At 43.9% G+C, this 14,047-nt stretch overlaps 1 protein-coding gene across 2 annotated transcripts in view; it reads left to right on the top strand.

The window, feature by feature from the left end:
* The window catches only part of CAMKMT (calmodulin-lysine N-methyltransferase), a 343,394-nt gene that overhangs the window by 2,034 nt on the left and 327,313 nt on the right, over positions 1-14,047 (top strand). The gene's annotated exons all lie outside the window — the stretch shown is intronic.

The following is a 14,047-nucleotide window of genomic DNA, read 5'->3' as shown; positions in this document are numbered from 1 at the left end:
TAGCATTGAGCCAGGGCAAAGCTAAGGAATCAAACTGGATTATTTCTGGGAACTGGAGTTTTGTGAGACACTTAGCCTTCTCCAGTCCAAAACACACTGCAGCAACAATCCAGTTTGAGACCACTTTAGCTGCCCTGGCTCATTGCTAGGGAATCCTGGGAAGTGCAGTTGAATTTGAGACATTTAGCTTTCTCTGGTCCAAAACACACTGCAGAAATAATCCAGTTTGAGATTGCTTTTAGCTGCCCTGGCTCAGTGCTAGGGAATCCTGGGAACTATTGTTTCCAGCTCTATGATAGACAAGGCTAAATGTCTCACAAAACTACAGTTTCCAGAATTCCCTAGAACTGAGCCAGGGCAGTTAAAGTGGTCTCAAACTGAATTATTGCTGCAGTGTGGATTGCACCAACATTATTATTATTATTATTATTATTATTATTATTATTATTATTATTATTGTTCCCCTTAGTCATGCTCTATGTGGAGGACAGTTTGGAATTTCTCCCGGACAGAAGGTTGACATGTAGGACATATCCTGCAAAAGGAAGACATTTGATCATCCTGAGGCATCTGCACTGCAGGAATAATCCAGGTCGACACCACTTTAACTGCCCTGGCTCAATGCTGTGGCATACTGGGAATTGTAGTTTCTTATGACTATCAAGGGACTTTCCAAAACCAAATTTACTTCTGTGATTAAAAAGTAGTAGCTAGGACAGGTCAATTCCAAAAGATATGTGTGCAGTGATGCCCAAACAATGATCTTCCAGATGTTTTGGACTTCAGCTCCCAGAAGCCTCAGCCATCTTGGCTAATGGTCTTGGATTCTGGGACCTAAAGTCCCAAAACCTAGAAGGCCAGAGTTTGGGAATCACTGTGTTAAAGGAAGTATTAGCAGTATTGCATCTCCAACAATTTCTTGAATAGCTGCTGTGCCAACCAATATACTCAAAAGAACAATTTCTGCTGCATAAGACGTAGTCAGAGATATTTAGCCATACTACTTACGGATTTTAAAACTGATGGTCGTTGATAAATCAGAATTGGGTACCCCAATTCTCTTTTCCATTTTTGCTGTAAACCTTTCATGTCATATTTGTACATAATACACACACACACACAATTTAGATACTTGGTTGGCTTTAATTAAATATCTCTAATAATCAAGGGACCTCAGATGAATTTAAAGGTAGATGGCCAAATCTGGATTGTAACAAATGTTTCAGTTGGTGATATGGCTATTTAGTTGATTGAGGTAGTTTAAACATTTGTTGTAAGATTGAAAAGCGCAAAAACCTCAATATCAGTGTCAAGTATCCGATTTAAAGTAACAGTCCCATTGTTGGCTCATATTTTCCATAAAAAGGGTTCCTTACCAATTTTTAAATCTGGATTCCCTCATAAAATTTGGCATGAGGGCATGGGTCAAACTGCAGTTGATGAGACAATATTTGCCAAACAAATCATTGGCAAAGCACTGTCCTTTTTAATAAAATGAAAACCAAGTAGAAGCAAACTTTAGAGCAAAGCTATAAACACAGCACTAGTACTGAATAATTTTCACTGATGTCCAGTTTTTTGTTTTCTATCTTAATTCAAGGTATTGATATTAGTGTAAAGCTCTAAATGGCTTGAGGACAAGGCATTTGAAAGAACACCACCTTTCATATGAACCTGTCTATAAACAGCAGTTTTCATTAGAGGATTTCCCACAACTGAGGGCAAGTCTACACTTATTGTAAAATCCGGGTGGACTCTGGGTTTTCCAGATGCACAGTGGATCAAAGGCTGCAGGCTTGTACCTGCTGCAAATTGATCAAAACATCATATGGCCAGATTGCCGCCAGTTCAAAATGAGAGAGGGATTTTTTAATAGTGTAGATAACCTCCGAGTACACGAGACAAGCATTTTTGTAGCAATACAGTTTGACCCCTGTATCACTGGGGTTTATGTTCGAAGACCCTCTGTGAATACCTGAAACTGTGTGTAATAGAGAACCCTATTATTTTCAATGAGACAAACAACTTCTGACCTAAGTATAGCATAGAATCATATTAGGAGAACCTAGAAAGGCCCAGAGAGAACATATTTTTCAGACAAGTGAAACCACCAATACAAAATCTGTGGACATGGGGGTCATAATGGACTCCAATTACAAAAGGTCTTTCAAAGAAGGGTAGTTTGTTGATAACAGAGTGAATTAGAGGTCTCTTATTCATAGGTTGTCATAAATCAAAGTCAACATGATGACAGTTAACAAGTACAAGAAGATTGGTTCCACCCACACTGAGTTTTCTACATACAGTAAAAATTGTATTGCTCCTCTATAGCTTTGGCTTTTAAAAAAACAATAACTTTTAAATAATGTCTTGGGATGTGTTCAGGTTTTCATTTTGTTGTATCTTGAGGAATATAAACGTGGTATAAATAAATAGTATAAAAGCATGACTTTCAAACATCTGTTGGTTGCTTGTACAGTATATAGTTCTCCAAAAGTGGAATGGCAGTGCAATCCCCCCCCCTCCGTCTCTCTCTGTGCCTGTGTGTGTTGTGTGCCAGTCCTATACATATCTGCAAAATGAGCTCTGACTGAGTAGAACTTACTCCTGGGAAATGCTATGGGATTGCCACTTTAATGCACACTAAATGTATTCAAATGTGGACAGGAGTGCTGAGGTACATGTAACTAGCTCAGGATTGAACACTTTAGCACCTGTCAAGTTTGATTAAATAGCAAGCATTTACAAACTGGTAATGCTATTTTATTAATATGATCAGTCTATAAAACCTTTATTTTAATTGTACAATAATGAAATAGATTTTCCTATGAGACCAAGCATATAAAATCTTGTCAGTAAAAGGATTGACTGTTGAATTGATAAGAGTGAAGATACTTATCAAGCATCACAACATCTTCTAAGTTTACAGTATGTGTCTTGAGTGTCTGCTAATTGTCAATATAGACACCACTTGTTCTGACCTAGATTTCTTTTGTCTTTTTGCTTTGTGCACTATGTACAAGTGTATTATAGCAAGTGCTATAACTGATTGTTTCAGGGTCTTCAGGAACTATGATAGTTTTCCTCAGAGTTGACAGTAATAGTAGCATTTTTTCATCCTTGCCTTCTTTTCCTTTCCTGTGCAGCTTGTAGCAGTGAAGGTACTTTTGCATGGTCTTTTGCAAATATACACCAGTTGGATGCTATTCATTCTCAATACGTGTCTTCATACATATTTCCATACTTATCTATTTCATTCCTTTGCTTGAGTCTCCATCCTCACCCCAGTCTATAATATCCATCCCCAACCTGGTGTCTTCTAGATATTTTGCATTTACAATTCCTATTAGTCTAACTAACACGATTCAGGAATGATGAAAGTTGTAGTTGGATGCATCTGGAGGGCATGAAGAAATCTGTGGGGCAGGCCAGACGATCATCGTCACATTACTCACCACATAATATGCACGGGGAAGAGCAGAGCCAAGGATTCCAGTCTCCTCTTTTCTGGTTGAGCCATCAGATGCTGCTTCCAGCCCAGATGAAGATATTGTTTAATTACAACCCCATGTATAACACATTGCAATATTCTAATTGGGAATTCATTAACCTCATTTAGTGGCTGGGTTATTCCTACCCAGGAAAGACTTTAGCTGATGGGCTAGCTGAAGTTGGTCCCAGAAACACTAAAGAGTAGAATCTCCCTGGGCCTCCAGTTGCAGAGCTGGTTCTGGGAAATAGTCTTAAACTACTCATCTGCTCCTGTACATCATCCAGGGCAGGTTGCTATTTCAGTTTCCAGACATAAAAATCACTAGTTCAGAGTCCCCAACTTTATGGGATTCAGGTTCAGTTTACTGGTACTCATCCAGACCATTACAGCATCTAGGCACTGGTCCAGTACCTGCACAACCCCAGATGACTTTGATGACAAATAGAGCTGTATGTCATCAGCATACCATTGACATCGAACATCAAATTCTTTACCATTGGCTTCATACAGATATTAAATAATGTGGACATAAGTCTGGAGGGCACCAAGTCCATATGTACAGTGCAGGATTAATGCAGTTTGACATCACTTTAACTACCCATGGCTCAATGCTATGATTTCTTAGATTTGTAGTTTTGTGTGATATTTAGCCTTCTGTGTCAGAGAGCTCTGGTGCCTCAACAAACTATAAATTCCATAGAATGGAGCCATGATAGTTAAGGTGGTGTCAAACTGCATTAGTTCTGCAGTGTGCCAGCAACTCAGGTTGGGGAAATCTGTGGGAGAGACTTTGGCATTGCACAGTTAAATAGCCAGGTGATGCATAATTTCACCCTGGAGCTATCCAGTGGGTCAACCTTTTCTGGATCTTACCAGTCAAGATGGACAAGGGTCAGACTTAGATGTAATGGGGCAGACTCATTCAAGACAGTTAGACAAGACACCATCAGGTCACTGGAACTGAAAATTGACCAGATGGAACACTGGACATTTCCCTGGATACTTCCCCATACACTGAGATACCTGCGACATCAAATCCTGTGCAAATATGAGTTACTTTACTTTATCCTCACACACACACACACACACACACACAAAAAACTTACTAGAAGCATTAGTAATATTTTATCTGATTTAATTTCACTTTCATTACATCATTTTTATTGTTTCTGGGTGTTTGGGTGGAACACAGTTTATTCTGCATGCACAAATATTCCTTTGGGCATGGGGTATTTGCTTACCACTAATACACCAGAATTCTCACGGAGTCAGAAAATGCTTCACAGCTCACATGGTACATTTTATTTAAGATTTTTTAAAAAAATCTTAATCCAGGGTGGGCATCATATTGCCTTCCAGATGCTATTGAACTGCAAATCCCAGTATTTCAGACCATTGGCTTTGGTAGTTGAGGCAGCTGGCACTTGACCAACTTCAAAGGGGCCACATGATTCCCACCCCTCAGTGCATGGGGGTTAAAACTGATGTTTGGTTATTGTGGTGTTAAAGTTTTTTTTTGGCTACCATATTGTCCTATAGTTTTGGGGGAGGATCACTCTGGTTCAATGTATCCTCCACACTTATCAATGTATTATTAATGTATTGTCACTCATATTGAAGCTACACTCAGATCTTTGTCCCAGTGAATTACTGTATATACTCATGTAAATGAAATTTCAGTGAAAAAATCGCCCCCCCCAAAAAAACAAAAACAAAACAAAACTGGGGCCGATCAGTGTAAGTACTGTACCTTGATTCTTTTTAAAAAAGGAACCATCCCCTTCTCTGAGTAGAGTAGTGAAAGTTGATAGGTTAGCCTGTCCTGGGAGAACCTAAACCAGGGGTAGGCAACCTGCGGCCGGGTGAGGCCTTGGGACCGGCCCCAGCCTGGTCCTGCCGCCGTTTGTCGCTGGGGCCTTTGGCCTCTCGCGCGATGGGCATGGTGGGGAATTGTCTATAGAAGCCTCAGAAACATGCATTTATCTTAACATTTTTTTTAAAATCAGCAATTTTTTTTCACGTGTCCTCCATTTCTTAGGAAAAGTGTCCTCCATTTGAAAAATTTGTCCCGGTTTATTTATTTATTTAATTTTTTTAAAAAAAACTATTTATTTATTTATTTTTTTGCTTCGGCCCCCCAGTTGTCTGAGGGACAGCAACCTGGCCCCCGGCTCAAAAAGGTTGCCTACCCCTGACCTAAATGAAGCAGTGACCCCTTCTACTCTCTCTGTAATGACACCACTTCTGGCCTTTTTGGATACCTGGGTGGGAAAATTGCAGCAATGGCAGCAGCTTTTTGACATTTCCCTTCAAAGGAGTACTGAGAGAAAGTTGGCGGAGGGATCTGCGTGTCAGTCCTTTTGGTACGTTCTCCCAGAACAGACTAAACTCTTGCCTTTCACCACTAAGGGGATGGTTCCTTTTTTGATTGGAATTAATACTGTACCTTAAATCTTGCCATTACAACCACTTTTGACAGGTGTGCATTTTATTATCCCTGCCCATACCAGATCACTTCCCCACTACATCTCACATCCTCCATTTACCATAGTTTCCTCCTCATCCATCCAGCCTTTATGGTGAGTACAAACAGTTATGCCTGCCAGAATTTTGATGCCAAGCATCTTTGGCGTCATTTACCATTCATTGTAAACAAGCTTCTTTACTTATCCATGGGTCATATCAAAATCTATCATTGTGGCCCCCAAACTGGCCCTTGACTTATGAGATCGGTGTATACCTGAGTATATACAGTAGGCACAGAATATTTCCCTACTACCTCTATTGCAGCAATATTTTTAATGAGCTGATGGGCCAGGATTAAATTTTTCATTTCTCTAAGCTATCATTCATATATTCACAAGTAAAAATGTTAACTGTTTCTTTGTAGATTTCCCTTTAAAAATAACATTTGTTTTAAAGAAGAGAGTTTACCTGCAATATATCTACTGTTATCCCACTTTATTGGGATTGAATTCCTAAAACATATATCAGTCACGACACTGTTGCAGAGAGGTGCAAATATTTAGAAGCAAAATGTTCATGGAAACATTAAGTCTAATCTTGTGTAGGTGCACCATTGATTTCAATGAGGTTAGGTGTGCCCAGCTTTGCAGAGGAATGGGCTGTTAAAGATTTAAGCAGCATTCCAATCCTACATGTTTTACTAGCATATATATGCCCTTAAGTGGCTTTATTGGCTTCTACAGTTCTTATTCAATAATCGTAGAGATGGTAAACATTTTAACAGGTTGGATAATATGTATTGCAACCTGATCCAATGCATTTATACTGAGTGGCCTTTTTGTGTACTGTATTTAACTACTTATAAAGATGATAATATTTGGAAACTGAATTTATTTTGTTACTGATTTCAAATGAATGTCAAAAGATGAGTTAAAGCATAATGCTATTTTTTAAAATAAAAGTTAGAAGTAGTTTTCACTGAATACACAGTGAGGTATTAAATACTTTACTGTGGATTCTGGAAAGCAGGAAAAAAAAATCCAGCATTCAAGTGTATTTGTATATCCATCCTATACAATTGAAATACTTCTCAGCTGAATCTTAATTATTTACTCATTTTTTACAGTTGGAATTATTTAAGAATGTAGGCTATAGCTTTATGAATCAGCTTCTTTTCCTCCTTTCTTTTTTCCTCCTGCTTCTCTGTTTCCTTAGTGACCATTCTCATTTACTTTTCTGGATCATGTGCTTGTTATATTGGTCCCTGGGGCACATTCATTTAGAATGGCTGTATAAGGTAAGTTAGTGATCCTTGAAGTTCACTTAGAGGGCATCATGCAAATAGAGAAGACTGTCTCTCAACCTTTTCAAAGTATTCTCAGTCATTCTTGGATAGGTTTGTCACCTTTTGCTTTTTGTTCTTGTTTCTAAAATAGCTAAACAGTATATATATATCAGAGCATTAGAAAAAATCTAGATGTATAAATGCCACTAGGAAGTCACTGAAACTGACATAGAAGGTTAATTACTCTTCATACAGTTTATTTGTATATCATACTAGGTCAAGAATTCAAAGACATACAGTACTGTTTTAATCTGGAAAATCAGTATGCAAAGGGATCTTGTAACATCTTTGAGACAAAGAAAAAATTTGGTAGCAGGAACACAAAACGTTGGTAGCATAAGTTGGGGGCTCAAGTTGATGAAAGCTCATACTTCCAAGCTCTTTCAGTTAGTTTCAAAGATGCTACAAGATCCCTTTGCATACTAGGTCAATCTATTGTCTCCTGTGTTCTGCTCAAATTTAAGTTGCAAAGCTTTCAATCGCTAGATATTTGACTTGATTCTACTGCTGTAAGAGATGGGCATAACAATTTTATATTTCTGTTAAAATGGCCACCAGTTAGTGGTAACTGTTGGCATCCGTGTCAGTGAGGTGGTAAATCTGTTTCATGTCTTAGTCTGAACTTTAATAGAGCTAGCGGAGGTTCTGGAATTCATCTCCCAAACAGCCTCTAGATTCGAATTTCTCCTTTAAAATCAAACAAAACCTGGAGTGGTTTCACCACTCTGTTGACATGGAAGCCATCAACCACCACTATGCTAATGGGAGTTAGAAATTGATAAGGAACCCCTTAACTGAGCAGGGTTTCAGAGAAAACTGAGAGGCTTACATCTTCATAGTCAGATTTGGGATAGATACTCTTGAGATCTCTGGAAACATAGCACCCTGACAGCCAAATAGCAGTGATGCTTTTACTCCTTGTCTCAAGTCGAGCCTGAACTCTTTGCAAGGTACTTTCAAGTCAAGTCACAAGTCGAGTCTCAAGTCTTGAAGCCACCTTTAACAGAAAAAAGGAAGTAGTGGTGGTAGTGTGTGTGTGTGTGGGGGGGGGGTAGATTTCAATAGTGAGAATCAAGAAGATTCTCAAAAAGTTAGGGGAAAAATTCTCAGATGGGAACACCAAACTTGTTAGGCAATGGGCTTGAGGTGAAAGGATCATTCTAAAGCTTTGGTTTGCAATAGGATTGAGGTGAAAGAATCCTCCTAAAGCTTTGCTTTAGAAAGCTCCTCCAATGTGCAGCAGGGGCAGGCTGCCGAGTAACCCTTTCCTCAAGCTCATTGCATAACGTGTTTATTGTTTCTGAATGAAGTAAGACCAGCAAGTCAGTCGCTAAAAATATAAAAATCTCGAGTCGAGTCAGTACATCATTTATTGCCAAGTTGAGTCCCAGTTGCATCATTGAAGTGACTTGAGTCCGAATCAATTGACTTAAGTCTACATCACTGCTAAATAAGCACTGAAATACCAATTCTGGTTTTCTTGCTGTTTGTAGGGACAAGTGGCAAGGCTGAAGAAGTTGATGAAGGTGCTGTGAGTAGGTGAGATGCTTATAGGATAAAGCACCTGGGGCTGCCTTGAGGCTGGAGAGTGTTCTTCTGAGTTCCCAACAACAAGCCAACAATAGCCACAAAACAATCCTTTTGTCAGATGAGGGCAGGAAGGCAACCTTGCCATTCCAATTATCTGCTGAACCTAGTAATTAGGCAGCTGTGCATCAAGCCTGGTGACAGGCCCCACAGAAGAAAAGTTGAGTTTTTCAGCAATGCTAATTATTCCATATAGATCACATGCATATGACTATATACTACGTGTTTTTGTTTATAAGTGGGGAGTAAGTGTAAAGCAGAGGGAATAAACTAAAAAGATAAAAAAAATTCACTTCAGCTGGCAAGTAGTTCAATGTGGTAAAGCAGACAATGGGAAGCAGGAGATGTGGTTTTCATTTCCTCTACTGAGAAATTTCAATGTGACCTCCATAAGGAAGAGCAAACCCAAAATTTAAGAGAAAAAAATGGAGAGGAATTGGGGATTGAATTCAGGCCTTTCACTCTGAAAAGCAAATCCCTACCCACATAGCAAGAAGGGATATTTTTTGGACCATAGTTCAAAGACTCTGAAGCTTTTAACTTGAAACTTGCCACTGATACTGTAACTGAAGGGATCCTAAAAGTACAGGTTCCCTGTCTTTTGACACTTCACTTTCCAATGAGTCATTCTTTCAGTGCTTGCAAATTACCAGTCAGTTCCATTAATAAAATAATAAATAATAAAAGCTTTATTTCTAGCCCGCCTTTCCAGAGATCAAGGCGGGTTACAGTGGTGGATTTTGCAATCCAACAGCATACAAATTACAATAAAAACATTATCAAAAATCTACAATTACATTATATAAAACAACAACAACAACAACAATAACAATTCCAGGCTAGCAGCGATTATAACAACGGTGAGAGGGAGAGGGATCACAACAGGGCTATTGGGGGTATGCCTGTTTGAAAAGATATGTTTTCAACCCTTTTTTAAATTGGGCTAGGGAGGGGGTCGAGTGGAGCTCGTCAGGGATCGAGTTCCAGAGCTTAGGGGCCGAGGTGGAAAAGGCCCTTTGAGTAGTGATGGCTCGTCAAGCATCTGGAACTCTTAGGAGATGTTTATCACCCGATCTGAGAGTGCGGGGTGGATTATATGGAGAGAGGCGGTCCTCTAAGTACCCTGGGCCCAAGCCATTTAGGGCTTTATAGGTGATAACCAACACCTTGTATTGTGCCTGGAAGCGAATAGGCAGCCAGCGTAGATCTTTAAGTACCGGTGTTATGTGGCTGGCCCTGGAAGATACAGTGACCAGCCTTGCTGCCATATTCTGGACCAGTTGAAGCTTCCGGGTTTGGTACAAGGGTTGCCCCATGTAAAGCACATTGCAGAAATCCAAATGAGAGGTTACCAGAGCATGTACCACTGTTTCAAGGTCCCCCCGGCCCGGGTAGGGTCGCAGCTGGCGTATCAACCGAAGCTGATAACAGGTACTCCTGACCGTCACATCCACCTGAGATGTAAGGTGAAGCGACGAGTCCAGGAGCACCCCCAGACTGCGAACAGAGTCCTTCAGGGAAGCGTGACCCCGTCTAGGACAGGTGGACAAATCTCTAAACCTGGACCTGGGGAACCTATCACAAGTACTTCCGTTTTCTCTGGATTCAGCCTGAGTCTGTTTTCCCTCATCCAGCCCATTACCGAGTCCAAACACGCATCAAGAGGAGAGATGCCATCCCTGGTCACTGCATCAGTCGGAGACACAGAGAAATATATTTGAGTGTCATCAGCGTACTGATAACAGCGCGCCCCGTGTCTCCGGATGATCTCTCCCAGTGGTTTCATGTAAATGTTAAATAGCATGGGAGACAGAATGGCTCCTTGAGGGACACCAGATGTAAGTGCCCTCTTATCGGAGCACAAGTCTTCCAGATGCACCATCTGGAACCTGCCCGAGAGGTAGGAACGGAACCACTGGAGCGCAGTGCCCCCAATTCCTAACTCTCTCAGGCGTTCCAGAAGGATACCATGGTCGATGGTATCGAAAGCCGCTGAGATGTCCAAGAGCACTAACAGGGACACGCTACCCCTGTCCATGCCCAGATGGAGATCATCGACCAAGGCGACCATGGCAGTCTCTACTCCATAGCCCGCCCGGAACCCAGTTTGAAATGGGTCTAGATAATCAGTATCATCCAAGATCGACTGAAGCTGGCGTGCAACCGCTCTCTCGATCACCTTTCCCAAAAATGGCAATAGCGAAACGGGCCAATAATTACTATGCATCAGGGGGTCAAGGGAGGGCTTTTTGATCAGCAGTTTCAATACGGCCAATTTCAAGCTGGTTGGAAATTGCCCATCCCTGAGTGATGTATTAATAATTTGGTGTAACAAGGTGGTTACACCCACACACCCCTGAGCCGCCAGCCATGAGGGACAGGGATCGAGAAAGCAGGTTGTCTTCCTAACGCTTCTAAGGATCTTGTCCACATCCTCGGTACTTACAGACTCAAAATGATCCATTACAATAGAGTCCACGGAAGCTCTGGAGGCCTTTACTCCGGATTCTGACCCAATAATGGCATTGAGATCAGCCCTTATCCGAGAGGTTTTATCCGCAAAGAAGTTGTTAATTTGGTCACAGCAGGCCTTGGATGGTTCCAAAATAGGGTTCAGAGAGGAGGGAAGCTGTGTAAGCTCCCTCATTACTCTGAACAGCTCTGCTGGACGTGACTCCGTGGACGCGATACGCGCAGCATAGAACGAATTCTTTGCTGCGTCTATCGCCACTCCATAGTCGTCTAAAAGAGAGGCTAGGAGTGCCTTGTCGGCTAAGTCCTGATGTCTCCGCCATTTGCGCTCTAGTCGTCGCAGGACCTGCTTCCTTGCCCGGAATTCTTAAGTATACCAGGGCTGTTTTTTTGGAAGCAGGCCTGAGAGGACGCTTGGGAGCGATACTGTGTATAGCCCTGGAGAGATCAGTGTCCCAGATGGTAGTCAGGGCATCAACAGAATCGCCGTCACATCCAACCATATACCCCTCTAGGGCTTCTTGGAACCTTTTGGGTTCCATCAGCCTTCGAGGGTGGACCATTCTAATAGGTCCGCCACCCCCCGGGAGGGATCTGGGTAGATGCCTTGATTTTTGCCTCCACCAGGAAATGGTCCGTCCATGACAGGGCGAAATATTGGTTACTTCTGCCCACGGACTTTCCATATCCGTACAAAAGACCATATCGAGTGTATTACCCGCAGGATGCGTCGGCCCTATGACCAGTTGAGACAGGCCCATGGCAGTCATGGAATCCATGAACTCCCTAGCCGCACCAGATGGATTATGGCTGGCCACGAAGGGGATGTTGAGGTCCCCCAGGACAAGAAGCCTGGGGGATTCCAACACCAGCTCCGAGACCAGCTGTGTCAGCTCGGCCAGGGAATCTGTTAGCGCACAGGGTGGCCGGTAGACCAACAGAATCCCCAGACTGTCTCTGGCCTTTAGGGTCAGGTAAATACACTCGATAAAAGAGGTTTGTTGGACATGGTTCCTGGTTAGAGGAAGGGTGTTCTTATAAATCAAGGCAACTCTCCCCCCCCCGCCCACCTAACCTGGACTGGTCCTTAACTGAGAACCCGGTAGGGAGGGCCTGTGCCCACACAGCTTCACCTTCAGGCTCAAGCCAGGTCTCAGTAATGCAAGCCAGGTCACAGTTCTTATCCTCCAACAGATCATGTATAATGTGGGACTTGTTCTTCACAGACCTGGCATTGCACAGGAGCAGAGACAGGGTTTGTGGTACGGTTGGATTGACCCTCAGGCCTTTTTGGTTAGGAAGGTGGAAGGAAGGCGAGATAGATATTACAAATCGATTTCGTCTTCCCCTGTAACGCTTCTCCACTTTCCTACCGCCATACCTCCCCCCTGCCCCACACTACTCCGATAGAAGCCCCGCTCGTACCTACCATCACCTCACCCCCAGCCATAACATGCCCCTTATCCATAACCTTCTCCCTCCTTTACCGTACAAGACAGCAGTGGAAGAGTTACACAACAGCTCTCCACTGCTGCAACGCTAGCAAGGAACACACCTCTCATACCTCCCTCCCTCCCCACCGGGACTGTGCAAATGCACAGATGTGCAACTGTGAAGATGGCAAAGTCCGATGGCGGCTTCCCTGAGGTGGTGCTCAGTTGCGCAGGTCTTCAGCCAAGCCCAGGGAGCCGCCCGGCAAACACACAGCGGCTCCAGCAGCAGCAGCAACAGTCCTTTGGGAGGTGGACAGAGGCGGGACGGGGCAGGAGACCAGACAGGCTGGCTTTTGAGCACGCCGCTGCCACCAGCGTGCCCCTCTCCCCGCCTTCCCCAGGTGTTCCTAATCCCCCCACAGTCCTGGCTCGCTTGCTGGAGCCCTAGATGGCAAAGTCCGAAGGCGGCTTCCCTGAGCTGGTGCGCAGTTGCGCAGGTCTTCAGCCAAGCCCAGGGAGCCGCCCGGCAAACACACAGCAGTTCCAGCAGCAGCAGCAACAGTCCTTTGGGAGGCGGATGGAGGCGGGACGGGGGAGGAGACCAGACAGGCTGGCTTTTGAGCACGCCGTTGCCACTGGCGCGCCCCTCTCCCCGCCTTCCCCAGGTGTTCCTAATCCCCCTGCAGTCCTGGCTCGCTTGCTGGAGCCCTAGATGGCAAAGTCCGAAGGCGGCTTCTCTGAGCTGGTGCGCAGTTGGCAGGTCTTCAGCCAAGCCCAGGGAGCCGCCTGGCAAACACACAGCAGCTCCAGCAGCAGCAGCAACAGACCTTTGGGAGGCGGAAGGAGGCAGGACGTGGGAGGAGACCAGACAGGCTGGCTTTGGAGCACGCCGCTGCCACCGGCGCGCTCCTCTCCCCGCCTTCCCCAGGTGTTCCTAATCCCCCCGCGGTCCTGGCTCGCTTGCTGGAGCCCTAGATGGCAAAGTCTGAAGGCGGCTTCCCTGAGCTGGTGCGCAGGTCTTCAGCCAAGCCCAGGGAGCTGCCCGGCAAACACACAGCAGCTCCAGCAGCAGCAGCAACAGTCCTTTGGGAGGCTGACGGAGGCGGGACGGGGGAGGAGACCAGACAGGCTGGCTTTTGAGCACGCTGCTGCCACCGGCACGCCCCTCTCCCCGCCTTCCCCAGGTGTTCCTAATCCCCCCGCAGTCCTGGCTCGCTTGCTGGAGCCCTAGATGGCAAAGTCCGAAGGCGG

The sequence above is a fragment of the Sceloporus undulatus genome, chromosome 1 (assembly GCF_019175285.1).
Source record: "Sceloporus undulatus isolate JIND9_A2432 ecotype Alabama chromosome 1, SceUnd_v1.1, whole genome shotgun sequence".
Classification (NCBI taxonomy): Eukaryota; Metazoa; Chordata; class Lepidosauria; order Squamata; family Phrynosomatidae; genus Sceloporus; species Sceloporus undulatus.
The sequence above is the reverse complement of the archived record's forward strand: the minus strand, read 5'-3'. Positions and strand labels throughout refer to the sequence as shown.